Below are 16,914 nucleotides of genomic sequence, written 5' to 3'. Positions count from 1 at the left end.
GGAATAGAAAGCAAAAGTATATTGGTACCTCAAAGAAATCACCAAGGTTTATCTTCTTCCTGCAGCAAGACTAGTCCAGGCAACCAAGAGACATAAATTGGCCTCAGAGATAATTTAGCTCCTTTTTCCCCCTTTTTTTCCTCTTTCTTCTCTCAAGAGTTGCTGCCCAGGGCTCAATATAACCTTCCATTTCCTTTCTCCTATTCACCTATATTATTTTTCAGTCCCTTTTCTTGCAGTTCGCATTAAATCTAAGCATTCTTAAGTTCTTTCTACAACCCCTCCTGCTCAACACAAACATGACAGGCTGGATGACAAAAGTTACAGGCCTCTCTATGGCCAAAGAAGGAAAAGAACTTTCATAGTAGGGTCCACTGTTCTTTTCCAATGGGGTTTTTACTACATGACTAATCTATACCAAAAGCCAGGAACCAGTCACATTTGAGCACCACACTCTAAGAGATATACTTCTCCTGCTATCAGCTACCTCCCCAAACTTTACTGTTCCTTCTTTCATAGTAGCTTATCTCTGCTCATACCACCAGGATATCTGTTTAATACTGAGCTTTGAAGAAATGTTCTAAAAGTCCTAGTTTGATTTGCCAGAGTACCAAGGTATCAGATATAGTTCCACTTTCATCTTAGTTTTCTTTAAAGCTATGTTGTGTATATATTTTTGCTTTTGATTTTGCTTTTTTTTAGGTTTTTTAGTATTTTTAATATTAAAGGTAAATTTTGCTACAATCAAGACAGATATCTGTGTTTTTAAATGAGTTTCTAAAAAGACCATGGACTGTGAGAGAAGACAAATCTGGGTTCCAATCTTGATCTATTAGCTATCAATATTAATATTATCTCAGGAATCTTGCTTAACCTCTCAGCCTCCGGTGTCCTCATTTGAGAGATGGTATACTACTAGACTGGGCCCTTGAAAAACACAGATTTGGACTGTACGGGTCCATTTATACCAAATGAGGAGCAAAAATATAGTATTTGCCGGATGTGAAACCCTGGAATACAGAGAACAGACTTCATATAGACGGGTTTTGCAGGGATGACTTCTGGACTTGACTATGCATGGATTTGGGTATACTCAGGGATCCTGGAACCAATCCCCCAAGTATACGGAGGGACAACTGTACATCATACAATTAACTATATTGAATGAGAATTATGTAATGGACCTGACAGTTTTCAGCTATTGAACAGGTACTTAGTAAATCATAAACTATCCCAAAGATAGAACATGTAAAAAAAAAAAAACCATACACAAACCACTAGTTTCACTTCTGGATATTGCCTTCGGAACAAACAAGTATTTTTAAAAGTTAAATCAGGAGGAATACAGGAATAATATTCCACTATAACAAATGCCAGTGAAAAGAAATATGCCATATAATAAAATAAAAAAATCTAAGGTTACGACAAATCAAAGTGTATATAGTATACTCTGAAGGGTAAATCTCTCTATCAGATAGTCTGAAGCAAGTAATCTGAATGTATATGCAAATTTATTTAAGTGCATTTTTCTCATGATTGGTTCCTTGGATTTCAGCAGATTCTTTAAAAAGTCCAGTATTCAAAAGAGGCTATGAGTAACAGCTCTATTCAAATAAGATGGCATTAATATTACTGAAGTTAAAGATAAAATGAAAGTCAAGTCCCACTAAATAATTTGGACTCACACATTGAAATACTTTAAAGTATATATAAGCTCCACCCTTGCTCTGTGGTCAAGTCATACATTTAATGACACTTAGAAACCCCAGTACTGGCTGACTTGCCAAGCCTCAAGAATATAAACAAAGCTGTGAGATGAAGAGACTAGAACCTTTCAGGTTACAAGAGCCTCAACAACACCTCAGAAGTCTGCAATGACCAGAAACATCATTTTAATAGACTGGGAGAGTAGGAAAACACTAGGTATGAGCTATTCAAAGAAGCAGTGTTGGAACCCAGCTCTGGAGGCCTGGGTTCAAACCAAAAACGTCTGCTTTATTAGTTTCCACTTAGTTTGTAATATGAGTCTATTGAATGTCTCACTCTGCCATAGAGTGGTTGTGACCATTTTTTAAAAATCATGTATAAACATTTATCGACATGTATTTTTAAACATATACATTGCCCTATAGACTTGTGGTAGAGATAACAAAGATAGTGCCTAGCCTAACGTCAACAACACTTAATAAATAGTAGCTAACTAGACATGATGTGACTTTCTTCCCAACCAACTTTGACACACTTGCATAAAATGCTGAAAGCAGACAATGTTGCTATCATATAGCTTTTAAAACTCTAAACTGCTTTATAATAGGCTGCCTAGAACCACTTCTGAACAACTTAGATCTTGGTCCCTGATAGTCAGCCTATCTTCAATAAATCAGACATCCTACAGCTAAATCCTTCACTTAAGTGAGTCTCTTCTGACCCTAGCACCAGCCATCCACTCGACAAATATTAATATTTACCAAATGCATGCTAGGTATTAAAAAACACATGGAAATACAAAAATATATCATTCTTCTCCTAAAGGAACCTACAATTTAGTAGGTACGAAGGAATGCAGTTCCATTCAGCAAGCATTTAATGAATGAATGCCTACTATATGCCAGCACTATGCTAGGAATACCAAGATTTGCATGGGCTTGACCCTGAATCATGAACACACAATGGCATCAAGGAGACAGGCAAGTATCTCAATAGTGACAACACAAAGGCAAGTGCCATAAGTATGAGTACACCACAGTGAGCTTTGCAGACAAGCAGGCCTGGGTCCCTGTCTGTAAAACTGGAAAATACCACCTCCTTCATAGGACCACTGTGAGGATTTAACCAACTAAGTATTACAACTAAGTATAACAGGCATTTGATAAATGGTAGTTACTAATGGGCAGGTTCACATAGGTATCTGCTGGGCTCAAACATATTCCTGGGACCACAGGCTCAAAGTTTAAGACTAGCTCTCCAACCTCAATATGTAAAGCAAAAAATTATCACTGGCAGGATTCCTCCTTTCCCAAAGATAAGCATTTGTGGGAGCGTGGTGGAAGCACAAAGGAGGAAAGGAATGGCCAAATCTGACCTTGTACTCCGAACAGCTGGAAAAGTGGGTTTCGGCAGGAAGAGAAGACAGGAATTGAAAGAATAGAACAGAAGAGGAAAATTTTAGGGATGACAGCTCCAACAGTATTCCCAGGAGATTCCAGTGAATGAAGGAACAGAGCAGGAGATAACCAGAAAAGCAGGTTAGGGCCAGACCCAGAGGGCACTGAATACCCAGCTACAGAGTGGGCACTTTATCCTGGATTCAGATCTGGAGGCAGTCAAGTAGCAATCAGGAAGATGACCCTGGAAGTAGATGAACTGGAAGAGGAGGGAGATTGGAAGTGGGAGGCCAGTTAGAGATTGTTGAGATGGTTTAGGCAAGAGGAAATGAGTACCCTAGTCCAGATAAGAGAGTAAATAGAGGCAGCAGGCTGATGCCTAAACAGTCAGGCCCTGGTAAGTAAATAGGAGAAGAGAGAAGAAATCTGAAGCGTGGATCACCAGAATAGCGATGCTACTGTAAAAGAACAGATACACACCAAAAAAAGATGTTTGTTTGTGTTGTTAGTTAGTAGAAGTGAGAGGAGGGGCATTAAGTGTTAACATGGATTCATAATCAGTAAAATTCTACTATAATCAGCACCAGATAAATTTATTTGCAATCCTAACAATCTATGCTTCATTTAAACCTTGGTAGCCCTTATCTCTTACCTTCTAACATAAGCCAGAAAACCTGTTTACTTCCCTCATCTTCAAAGCAATCCTCCAATCTGCCTCAGGCCTCAACCTTACACAGGCCAAAAGCAAATACACTACTAATCCACCCAAGGAGAAGGGATTCTCTCAGAGCAAAGAAACAAAAGAAACTGAGTTTCCTGTCAAGTTTTGGTAGTTTGGTAGAGTAGTAAGAAAGACAATTGGAAGAGTTATTCAATTACTACTCATTTCCTGATGTCTATTCAGTAAAGAGTCTAGTTTCTGGTAACTTTAGAAGTTAGGCTTGAAGGAGACCTGCCTTTGTTTCAGTGTCTACCCACCAAGCCTTCTGGAACATGGGGCCACCAAGCCTGACTACAGCATGACAGCAACTCAGCTCCTACCGAAACTATCTGCATTAATTCACCTGGATGTAAATCATGCATTGTTTTGTGTCTGTCACCTCTCCTATTATTGCCCTGAAGAAATTATTTAAACACTGAGTTGCCAGTTTTATCTCCCAACATTCAAACTACTAAAGATTTCAAACTACCGAAGTCTTAACTATGTCTAACACTTAGTATTCCAGTAAGTACTTTTTCATTCACTTTGCTTTTCCTCTCAGTACCACCAACAGGTATTTACACAAGTTGTTTCAAAACTCTGGAATCTCAGAGACACTGACTTATATGCAAGACAGGTTCTCTATAAGAAGAACCAAGTTGTTTATGAAAGCCAGATGTCTTTGAGCAGTAGAAACTTTATTCATAGGTTCTTAGAGTTTAGTAGCTCCCTACTTCCAATGTTACACATGGACCTACAAGATCTGGCCACAAACAGCATATTTCCCTCCTTTCACAGGTGTTGATTAAAAAAAAAAAGCATATGTCCCTATTTTTCTATTCAGTGTTAAAGTGTTCAACATAAAGTGTTACTTCCCTGCTGAGATACCATTTGCTGTTTTCTAACTAATATCTTTTAGATATTAAACAGTAGTCCTTTGTTTTCCCCAATTCTAATTATTTTATGAGTTGATCTTGACCAAACTACCTTACACTTTAAAATAGTCTCAAACTTGATATTCATCCTATGAATTACCTGAGGGAGCTTATTGGGGGAAAAAAAAAAAGGCCAAAAAGGCAGATTTCTAGCCCCTTTCAGAGGGTCTACTTCAGAAGAACTCGGGTAGAGCCTAGGCATGCTTGTATCAGAAGCACTCTAGGGGATTCTGCGCAGGTGGTCTGTAGACTACACCTTTTTGAAACACTCTTTTGGAAAGCCTTCTTCCTTTAGGCTCACCAGTTCCTTCCAGTCTTCTATAGACAAGGGAAAGCAAAATAGGTTTTGCTGTTGTTGTTTACTAGGGGAAAGAGGAAACACAGGAAGAAATAATACAAGAGGAGAAAGGAAAAGGACATTTTAAAGAGGTCCACTTCCATTATTTACCTTGCAATTAAAGTATGAAACCTTAACCTTTTTTTAAAGGTGTGGGCTGTAGAATTATAACACTAACTCCACTCACACTCAGTTCTCCACTAAATAAATGCCTTTCTCCACTCAAACCCACTGTTCCCTGAAGATTTTCAAAATCCACCATTTAGCCTTAAATGTGGGCAACAATTGGCTAAAGAGTCACAAACTTTTCAAACCAATAGCCTTTACCTTGTTCTGACTCTTCTTCCATTTCTTAGCACTCATTAAAAACCAAAAATAAATCAAATGATACCGAGTAGAATAAGTTGACTTAAGAGATGTGCTAAATGATTGATTTTAAGCACATCTCATTGGTTCACTTTTCATTCATGGCACTGTACCTCACTAAATGCCCGAAATTATCTATGATCATATGGAATTGAAAACATCACATTTTCTCAATAAAGTGAAATCCAAAGCTTATAAAAAGAGTAACTCTTTTTATTCCCATTACCGTTAAAACCAGGAACATCAGTAGCATTACATAAAGATCAAATGCCCATATAACTTTTAAAATGTAAATTTACAACACAGGTGAAGAGAACAGAATAATCAGACAGGAAGGAATATTAATAGACCTTTGTCTCATTTTACTTGCAAACTAAAGGTCTGAGTAACACAATATACTTTAACTACAGCTAAAAGCCTTTGTATCCCCTTTAATTATTTTTCCATTAATTTGCTATTTGTCTTTGAAGTCTAGCTCCATTTCCAATAACCATTCTTCAAAAAGATAAATACTTCTAGAAGAAAAGGTAGTAAATAAAGATGCAAACTAACTGTTAATATCCTTCCTAAGGTGCACACATCTAAATATATTTTTACGTTTAACCCAGGCCTCAGCTTTACTTCTAAGATAGCAATGTTCAAGTATGAGTTTCACTTCTTAAAAATTACACAGATGTAAGTGGATAAGGACAAATATATTATCTGCAAAACTCAGATGGATCAAGGTGATGGGCTTATGGAAGCTGGTGATCAACTACACGTGATGTAGAGCATCATCCAGGTTGTCCTATCCTATTAAACATGCACCTAGCCTCCCAGCATTTTTACAATACTGCAGGTGCAGTCCCAAGGAAGGACTTCCACCATGTCTGCCACCAGCCAAAGGGAAGATTTCTTTTCTTTTTTCCCCTCCACCCAATTGTTAACTCTGGGCTAGAAAAAGAGACATGTGAAGGAAGCTCCCTGGGTGCTCTCCTTAGAGCCTGGGGTTTTTTGGTCCCGCACCCCTCAGAAAATTAGAGGAAGAAGACAGGGCCCACTTGGCGAAGATAAGCATTTCCTGATCCCTTTTCTTAGTATTTCCCTAAACAAGTAACATTTAACAATTACATTGCTACTAGAAATTTTTATTTACCTTTCTGGGAGGGAAAGAGGAAGGTAATATAGGAAGGAAAAGAACATTTTTTAAAAGATGAAAATAGTTAAAAATTTCCTTTCAAGCTTCCCAACTGTGATATTTGCCCATCGTCTGATCAACTCTGATTAGCACGTGAGCTAGCACATAAGCGTTTCCGGTCATTTTCTAACGCTGTGCTCCATTTGGGGCTCATTCACATCCACGCGGGCTTTAAAAGGAAGGCTGCCAGCACGCCGGCCTCGATGAGCTCACTCCCAGTTTAAAAGACACGTTACTTATCTTACCTTCAGGATCGAGCCATGGCCGCCTATCTTTCTCTGTTTCACAAACACAACCGGCACGTCGGCCTCCGGGGTCAATTCCGAGAGCGCTGCTTCCAGGCCGGGGCGGTCTTCTGTGGCACAAAAGCAGAGAGGAGCATGTAAGGTCTTCCTCCCAGACGGCCCGGCGGGAACTGCGCAGGGGCGGGGCTTCCGTCCCCGCCCTGCAGCCACTGACACTGCCCGCCGGTGACTCCTTTGCAAGTTAGCATGACTTGCTCCGTTTCTGACAATGACTAAAACCCACAATCGGGCTTGGCTTGGACTCTAGCCCCGACAAATCTGCGCACCAGCAGAAACAGGGCCTCAAGGCTAGCTATAAACGTCAGAGTTCCGGTCAGAGTTAAATCACTGCAAGACTCCGCTAAAATTAAACGTCCTACTTTCCCAGGAAACACAGAATTCAGAAAAGCTTCAAAATAAAAATAGCTTAAGACACAAGTATCTCAGCTTCCACAAAATACCTCCCTATTTGATCTTGCTTTGAATTCTGCATCTATACAAAATGCCAAAATCCAACTTCCAATGTTTCCTTTAAATTTGAAACCATGGAGCAAAATTAAGAACACTCTGCCAACTTAGGGTGCTTTTAAAAAAGAATCCTGAAGCAATATGCAACACTCTAGATGAGACCGGGAACTAATGGTCCAGTTTCACAAAGGGGTTAACACAGTAGAGAATGAGTCAGTGACACAATGAAAATCAGACTCCACACTGACACCAGGACCATTCATGAGACAAAAATCACACCAACACTCGAAAGTATAGTTGTTTAATAGTAATGACAATAGCAGCTAACATTTCTACACTTCTTTGCATATATTTATAATTAATCTTCACAACTACCCTTTATAAGTATTACCAAGTCCACTTCAGACAGGGAAACTGAGGCACAGAAACTCTAAGTAACTTGCCCAAGGTCAAGCAGCTAATCAACAGCAGAGGCAGGACTCAAACCCAGACAGTGTGGTCTATACTCTAAGCCACCCTCTACTGCCCAATGTAGTGAGGTAAGCACTGGGTTCTGGCTTTAGCTGCCCCATTTAACAGCCTGTGTCACTGGGCAAGCTATTTTACCAAGCCTTGCTTTCCCCACTTGTAAAACATGGAAATGACACATACTTTGCCAACCTCTCAGGATTTCTCAGGATCAAATGGTGTGAAAATTCCTGGAAAGGCATTCTTATACGCTTATACTTTCCAATACTGTCAAGGATCTGTCAATCTATTCAGCACATTGTCATTTACATTTCAAGACTCATGCTCTAAGAAGTGATTCAAAAATCAATCTTCTCAGACATTCTGCAAAATGTCTCCATAAAGAGCAAGAGGAAGGAAACCACCAGCCGACAGGGGGCCGGCCTCGCCTACCACAAGCTGAAGCTTTATGTGACCGGGGGAAACGCTCATGCTGCCAAGAAGCTCAATCAGTTTAGAAAAGTCTCACTCCCTTGCTCAGACACGCCTTAAAACATCACCCCTTCCTCTGGATTCCTCTTGCACCTCTCAGGCGCAATGGTCTCGTCCCCTACCGGCAAACCGTCCCTGGCGTGCTCCCAGCCTAAGGCTCGCAGCTGTTTTCACCTGAGGCAGAGCTTACATGAATGCGAGGAAGATGAAGCCATCAGGATCTGCAGGGGTCCCTCCACGTTCTGCTCGGCTGCAAATGCCGGACTGAAGGAAACCGAGGTGAAAGAGTTGCTGGTTCCTAATGGCTACGAGAAGCCACGCCCTGCTCTGAGGGGGCGGGCAAACTGCCAGAGTCAGAATGACAAAGCAAAAATCCACTCCTCGTGCAGCCCTGGCAACCTATGCCCATCGGTTTAGCAAAGTGAGAGCTCCTAATTGGGTGACACCACATCCTCTGCCTGCTCATAGCCGCCCGCAACCCAACTACAGGACAAAAACAATTTAAGGAAAGTTTAGAACCAGAACAAGAAAAAGAGTGTGTTTTATACTGAAGAAATTGGACGATGCCCTAAGGCAGTAGTTCCATAACTCTGCTGCCCATTGTAATCACGTGAGGATCTTTAGACTACTGATGCCTGGCTCCCACGCCCAGACATTCTGATGTCACTGATATGAGGTGTGACCTGGGCATCTGACTTTTCAAAAACTCCAAAGGTGATTCTAGTTGGCAGCAAAGTTTGGGACCAACTGCCCTAAGGTAATGCATTAGTCAGTTTGGCAATTCCCTAAAGGAAGTTGCTCGGCTTTTTTAAAGAAACATCTGGTTCATCCTTACTAATCTTGAAAAGAAGTGATAAATTCTCAGCAACTCATAACTTCTCCCTAGAGTACTTCCTCCTTATCCCACTCAGGTTTTAGTTTGTCTTGTTCGTTTTGAGAAAAACTGAGAGTGTATTTAACTCCAGCCACGCCAAGCCACCTGCAACTGCCAAGGTGAGCCATGCTCTCTCATGCTTCCCTGCTCTTCCTCATGTTCTTACTCAGCACCATGCACTAGTAGGTGGCTATGAATATTTGCTGAATAAATAAATAAATACATGTCTTTTTCACTTCTTTGGATAATGCCTGACTGAAGAATATTAAGGTAAAAAGGTTGCTGGCTCCCGATGGCTAACAGAAGCCAGACCTCCTCTGAACAAGCTAGCAACCACTGCCTGCTCCTTCTAGCCCCTTCCACGACGAAACTCAGGCTTGGTTTAGCCTTCTCACCTTCTAAATGTACACACACACTGCACACACTAAACTGGCACTTCCCCTGTATGGTGATTATTTGTGTGAATGCCTCACCTGATTATGGGGCCCCTAGAACAGAGTATGGGTCTGTTTCCTAACACATGTGTGTTCAGGAAACAATGTGATTTAAGGAGCAAAGAATGAAAAACGTGGGGGAAAAAAGCTGAGACTAAGAACATGGAACATTTACTCCTGGCTCCCAAACCAATCTCATTTAAGCTACACAATAACCACCCATGAACCAGGGTCATGAACTTCTCATTCTTAAAAATATATAGAAAATACATCTTATTTCAAAAGCATGGCTTAGGATAGAGAGGGATTTTTAAATCATTTAACTTGAAGTAATGTGCTGACAGCAAGTGATAAGGATCGATTTCAGGAGGCTTGCCATTGAAAGCACCTTGTATAGACAGGTCAGAGTGACGACAGTTAGTATTTTCTAGCGGCATTCCAGAAAAGGCCAGATGAGGCGTTTTAACTTCACACTGTTCTTAAGTGAGAAAATTATAGCTCATATCCCCAGAGTAGCTCCATGACATATTTTTTTAAGTTAAAAAAAATCACCTTTTTAAAAACATCTTTTTTTTTTTTTTGAGACAGAGTCTCACCTGTGTTGCCTGGGCAAGAGTGCCGTGGCATCAGCCTAGCTCACAGCAACCTCAAACTCCTGGGCTCAAGCAATCCTTCTGCCTCAGCCTCCCAAGTAGCTGCCATCATGCCCGGCTAATTTTTTCTATATATTTTTAGTTGTCTGATTAATTTCTTTCCATTTTTAGTAGAGACGGGGTCTCGCTCTTGCTCAGGCTGGTTTCGAACTCCTGAGCTCAAACAATCCGCCCGCCTCAGCCTCCCAGAGTGCTAGGATTACAGGCGGGAGCCACCGTGCCCGGCCTAAAAACATCTTTACTTTTCTTTCAAACCCTTTTTGCTGCTGCTAAGGGCCCAGATGTCTTACCCTTGTCACCAAATGTAGAGAGAGAACTCCTTAGTTCTATTTAGTTGCTGGTTAATGGAAGAAGAGCTGCATCTTCCACCATTTCTCATCATGTAGTATTTGTTCTAGTCATACATTTTACGTCTCTTGACTGGGCTTCTGTCATTCTCCCTGACTGAATTATCTTCCTTCTCTGAAGGCCAATCCAAAGGTCATCTGAAATGTCACCTTCTTGGGACTCTGGGACATACAGAGACAATTTAAGTTCTCCATACCAATCAGTATGGATATGTGAGGATTGATGTGCCACTAATGATATTGTACAAATGACTATGAATGATACCCAATTACATTTGGGTGGCAGGATCTGGGGACTGGGATGGCCTCTTGAGGCTGCTGGATTGTGTTAAGAGCTTTAAAAGGGCTCTCCCGCCCTATGTGATGGGAGCTTAACAGGGGACTTGTGAAGCCTGCAATTGGACAGATTTGCAAACAACAGGTTACTTATCTAAGGTCCCTAAGAATGGCAGGGTTCTATCGCATCTGAAAACAGATCGCAAAGCCCTTGTACAGGGCCCTTAAAGGGAGAGATGTGAAGCCCCTGATCTGGGCCACAGGCTGTCAAAATACCTTTGAAAAACTAAAGCAGAGCCTTATGACTGCCCCACTTCGGGGTTGCCTGACTCATAGAAAGAATTTAAATGATGCAAAAAACAAGGCATAAGCCTTGGAGCCTGGGTATAGATACTGAGAGACATCCCATGGCCTGTGACATATTTGTCAGAGCCACTGAGCAGTACTGCAAGTCACGATCATGGCACTGTTACCTGGGACTTTAGCGCAAAAAGCTGAGCTGATTGCTTTAACCAGAACTCTTCAGTTATCCAGAGGGAAAAGGATAACTAAATATGTTTTTACAATTGCCCATGTTCATGGTGCCATTTGGAAGGAAAGGGGTCTCCTGACAGCAGGAAATAAGGATATTAAATATGCCACCAAGGCCGGGCGCGGTGGCTCACGCCTGTAATCCTAGCTCTCTGGGAGGCCGAGGCGGGCGGATTGTTGGAGCTCAGGAGTTCAAGACCAGCCTGACTTTCTTGCTTCATCTAGCTCTTTGCATAAAAAGTTAGAAAGAAATTAATTGGACAACTAAAAATATATAGAAAAAAATTAGCCGGGCATAGTGGCGCATGCCTGTAGTCCCAGCTACTCGGGAGGCTGAGGCAGGAGAATCGCTTGAGCCCAGGAGTTTGAGGTTGCTGTGAGCTAGGATGACGCCACGGCACTCTAGCCCGGGCAACACAGTGAGACTCTGTCTCAAAAAAAAAAAAAAAAATATGCCACCAAAATAATGGCCCTAATACAGGCTGTGGCTGAACCCAAACAGGTGGCCAGCATGACAAAAAGAAATCAGGCCACTGGCAGAGCTGCTAAGGAAGCCACTGGAGGTGATCTGTTCCTCAGGCCCTGGATAGATTTAGACCCCTTAAAAACTAAAGACTGGGGCTCTGACATTTGGGATGGCACAAGTCAATGGAGAAAGCTTTGGTTCGGCCTCCTATGAGGCACCTACATGAATACACACATTGGGAGTGTGACGCCTTGATGGATTTGGTGGGACCTCATTTGAGAGGATCCCGCTTGCAACTAACTGTTTCTGTGCTTGGGATGGTCCGAGGACAGAAGGAAGATCCACTATACAGCGAGCCCAACGTGGGGGGGTCCACCCTTTTGATGATCGGTAGTTTCACTCAGATGCCTCGGCTTGTATTGGTAGATACCTTTTCAGGCTGGATAGAGGCTTGTCCTACCCAGAGGAAAGAAAGAAACGACCGAGGTTCTGGAACTCACTCCGAGATAGGCTCCTACCAGGAGCTGACAGGGCCTTCGCTGAGTTCCTGCACAAGTACAGGAACAGGCCTCAGAGGACAACAGGATGACGGGCATCAATAGTCCATGGAAAGAGGCCAAGCAAATGGAGAACAACATACTGGTGATGGAGGCCATGGACAGACAGCTACAGAGACAACTTGACAGCTCAAGTTATCACCATGTTTGGCTACTCCATGGCAGTGCCCACAGGGGGAATCTTTGCTTTCTGCCATCTACACCTGGATCTACTGCACAATGTCCTGTGGTACCCATAAACTTCTTCGAGTAGACCCCCATTGGGAACCTGGTAAACCATTTCTCCAAAAAGCTGGACACAATGGACTCAGTGATCCCATAGGTCATCAGAATGTTCATAGGCTCCTTTCCTCCATACAGAGTGATAATGGACCCTCCTTAGTAGTGGAGGTAACCCAGCAAGTAAACGAAGCCCTATATCTAGAATGGAAATTACATTGAACCCACCTAAAGTGGGACAAAGTATTGCCATTTGCCCTCCTCTGGAACGCGGTAGCCCTTTAGAAGCAGGCTTAAGTTAAACCCCTAAGAAATAGTTTATGAGAGACCCTTTCTAACAAACCAAGGTAAGTATGGTAATATAACCATAAGTAAAAGAAAATAAGAGTAAAACAGTATGGTAAATGACTGGGTCAGGTGCTAACCACTATACATGAGTTTGCCTCTTTCAGGTCCCTGCCCCAGTTAGAAGCAAAGAAGTGGAAGGAACCCTGTGAAGTGCCTCTAACAACTCACACCTCATTAAAATTGTCAGAAGTAAAACCTTTCATCCATAATACCAAAGTAAAGAGGTGTAGCCCCCAGTGGAGGGGCCAGCCTTAGGTGATCTAATGTATCTGCTTGAGAAAAAGGGAAAAAAATGAATGAATGTGTTGATATTTTTGCTAATCCTTTTGTTATTTGTTCTGTCTATAGGATAAAGGGACAACTCCTTAATGAGGATTTCCCAGGGCTATCACCTATAATGTTGATCTGTCTTGCTGCTGGGTGTGTTATCCTAAACCTTGTTTGGTGCAAGTATTTCTGTCCATGATTTCTGAATTTGCAGAAGCTGGTCTCTCAGATCACCTACAGGGTACAACTCATAGTTCTGCATTCAGACGGCCCATGTTTCTTTTCCCAGCCCTGTATCGGACATTGTGTGCAAGGCAACAGTCCATTTCACCTTGTCAATCCTCATGGTCGTAGTTATTGCTTATGCCCTTTTTCACCTGATAATCTGTACCTTCCATATAAAACATCGCCCCAATTAAGCAGGAAGTAGCTCGATGACTATGTTACCTGTAAGGCAGGCCGAAAGACCCCCACAGACACAGCAATGACAGCCCCAGGCCCCTTCCCTGTTGGCTTGCAGCAGGGGCCAGACCACATCCTATTATGACTGGCAAAGAACAGCTACGCTGGCTGAGCACCCTGAGCTTGGCTTCCTGCCCGACCCAGCTGCTGCAGGCAAAGTTCTCAAGCTTCAAACGACCGCATCCTACCTAAATGTTCCAAGATCCCTTTACCCCACATATAAAAACCCTGCCTTACTCCTGGACAGCGTGACTTCTCAGGCCCTACCTTAAGGACCTGTGAACCTCGCCCAGGAGCGCTTTAATAAAGCCGTTCGTTTGGTCATACTTTGTGTCCGCTGGTCTCTCTGTCGCCGGAAAACCTTACATTACCCTCCTCCCATAAATATAGAAGGGTAAAATTGACAGTGGGGAATATGTAACAGAGAGAATGGCCTGGAAAACAGTACAAATGTTTTCTGTCTCTTCAAAATCCCTTCACCCTTTTTGAGAAGTAAAACCTACATCCCTGCCTCAGGCCAGCAGTCAGGAGGGGGAGGAGAGTGTCCTCTGTTCTTTGTACCATAGGAGATGGCCCAACAGAATTGCCCAGGTAGAGGTCACAAGATTATTTTAGCCAAAGATGGGGTTATGGGATTAATCAGAACCTTTAAAAACTCTGTACTTCTGCTCAGAAACAGGACGTTGGTACTTTGAGAAAGAAGTCTGCCAACCTCCTCATTTGCCAGCAAATTAATAAACTCTTTCCTTCTCCTCAAAAAAAAAAAAAAGTCACTTTCTCTGGGAGGGCTTCCCTGATTCCCACCCAGTGTCGATGGCTCCTTTCCTCTTCTTATTCCCAGATACCTAATGATAATTACAAATCTTCTATATCTACAAGAGCTTTGGGAAGGCAAACCCTTGTTTAATTTGTCTTGTCTTCACAGATATATGTCTTCTGATATATAGTAGGTCCTCAGAAAATGCTGGAAAAAGATCCTCTATGTTCCTGAGCTGTTATCTAAGCTATAATAGAGCTATGCAAGTGTTTCTTTGATCAAGGGTCCTGTTGTATTAAAATACTGCTCTACCTATAATAAGCCTCTCTCTGACACACACACACACACACACACACACACACACACACACAAAACACTGAGCTACAACAATCTTTCTGACACCCAAATCTTCTCTGTTCAAACCTTCAGTAGTAGCTCTCTAGGGCTCTCAAGATGAAGTGCAAACTTCTCAATTGTACTGACATGGCAAGGCCTACCCTTGTTAAACCTTGCTGTCCCCATATTTTGTACCTCACTTAAGCAAAACATTATTGGAGAAAACAGAAATTAAAAGTGATTTCACTTTAAAGTCAAGACCATAAACCTCAAATACGTCCTCAACACAGCCCAGCAATCCTTTACATCCTTCGTATATTTGGTTTCCCAGTTCCTAAAATAACTGTTTCATACTTATTCCTCTTTCCTCAAACTTCTAATACCCCTGCACCTTGCCATTATCTCATGACCTACTTTCTACTTTAAGAAAATAGAAGTAGACAGAACTTCCTTATGTCTCCCTCTCAACCACCAAGCTGCTATGTTCCTTGCCTACACTCCTGTTATAATAAAGGCCAATTTCTATCTACTTGTACATGGATTCTCATCTTTTTTTGCCTTCTTAATCTTCGAGAACTTTATTTCTGAAATTAGCATCACCAATTTCTTATTCTCCCCCTGATCATTTCTATCATCAAACAAACACAATACGATTTTCCCATTTTAACAAAAAAGCCTCCTGTAATCCCATGTATCCCAACCCTCATAGTTACCACTCCATTTCATTGCTCCCCTTCTGAGAAAACAAAAAACAAAACAAAAAAAAACACCTTTTTTGGAAGAGTCCTTTGTACCCTGAAGAAGAATAAAGTAGGGTAGGGAGGTCAGGAAAGATCTAAGAATGTGACACCCAAACAGAGACCAGAGTACAATGAGGGAACAAGTCATGAGAGTATTGTGGGGGGTTGGGGAGAGGAGAATTTTTCTAAGCAGAGGAAACAGAAAGTACTTGTGAAAGTTGATCACACAAATTGAGTCATTCTTGTCATACCCAACTAAATCAGAGAAGAGGAGGGGCTGGGAGGGTGGAACATTTAGGGTACAAAACATTGCTCCAAGAATGTAATTCCCTGCAAGCCTGACTGCTGAAACTGCCTGTTGTAACCTAAGACCATTTACAGCTGCTGAGATAACTTGCTGCAACTCTAAGACTAACTTTGCCCACTGCTATCACCCACCAGTCAGAGCTTTCCAGCTTCCCAAACCCTTACTAGTGCCAATGAACTTTCTTAAAAAACAATACATACATTTCTCCTTTTTATAAAACTCTAACTTTCTCTTTGTTCTCCAGATATACCAAAGACCACTCAGTCTGCATGTATGCCCTGAACTGCAATTCTTTCCCTCCAAATAAAACATTTTAATTTAGAGATTCATATCTACATTTTTATTTTATACTTTTATTTTATACATTTATTTTATACTTCAACATACTAAAACCATAGCCTGGGAGTCTGCTTGACTTATCCAAGGATCTGCAAGGTAACCACTGTGTCTAAAGCTCAATGGGTGATGAAGAAAGTCATAGGTAAGCAAGGTCAGAGGAGTAGCCAGGGGTCAGGACTTTGGATTTCAGCCAGGGTATGGAAAGAAGAGAGGAAAATGATCTGGTTTGTATGGTAAAAGAATTGCTCTGCTGAGTAGAAAACAGGCTAAGGAGGGTGCAGACTTAAGAGTGGAGGCACACAGACCAGTTAGGAGGTTACTGTGGTGGTCCATGCTAAAGATGACAAAGACTAACTAGTGAGGTGAGAAGATATATTTGAAGGTAAAGCTAATAAGTTTTGCAGATGGATGGCAATGATTCTAGATTTTTGGCCTTAGCAATTTGGTAAATGGTGGTAGTTTTTAAAGAAAGGGAGGAGAAGGAAAGATGGGAGGGGTGGAAACCAATAGTATGGGACAAATCCATAGTATGGTTTGAGAGATCTACTAGTTATCCAAATGGAGATGTTGAATAGGCAGTTGGATATACAAATCTGGAGTTCAGGGGAGAAGTCAGGTCTAGAAATAAAAATTTGGGAGTAAATATAAAATATATTTAATGCCATGTGTTCAGAGTTCTCCAGAAAAGTAG

General features: G+C 41.7%; 1 protein-coding gene across 1 annotated transcript in view; it reads right to left on the bottom strand.

Annotated features, from left to right (window-relative positions):
• Positions 1 to 6,971, bottom strand: part of TXNRD1 (thioredoxin reductase 1) — a 68,557-nt gene extending 61,586 nt beyond the window's left edge. The window contains exon 1 of the mRNA XM_012650252.1: positions 6,865 to 6,971. The gene's annotated coding sequence lies outside the window, so the exon portion shown is untranslated. The remainder of the gene's footprint in view (positions 1 to 6,864) is intronic.
• Between the last annotated feature and the right edge of the window lie 9,943 nt (positions 6,972 to 16,914).

The sequence above is a fragment of the Propithecus coquereli genome, unplaced genomic scaffold, assembly GCF_000956105.1.
Source record: "Propithecus coquereli isolate 6110/MARCELLA unplaced genomic scaffold, Pcoq_1.0 Scaffold316, whole genome shotgun sequence".
Classification (NCBI taxonomy): domain Eukaryota; kingdom Metazoa; phylum Chordata; class Mammalia; order Primates; family Indriidae; genus Propithecus; species Propithecus coquereli.
Note: the sequence above shows the minus strand (reverse complement) of the source record. Positions and strands in the feature narration are given on the sequence as shown.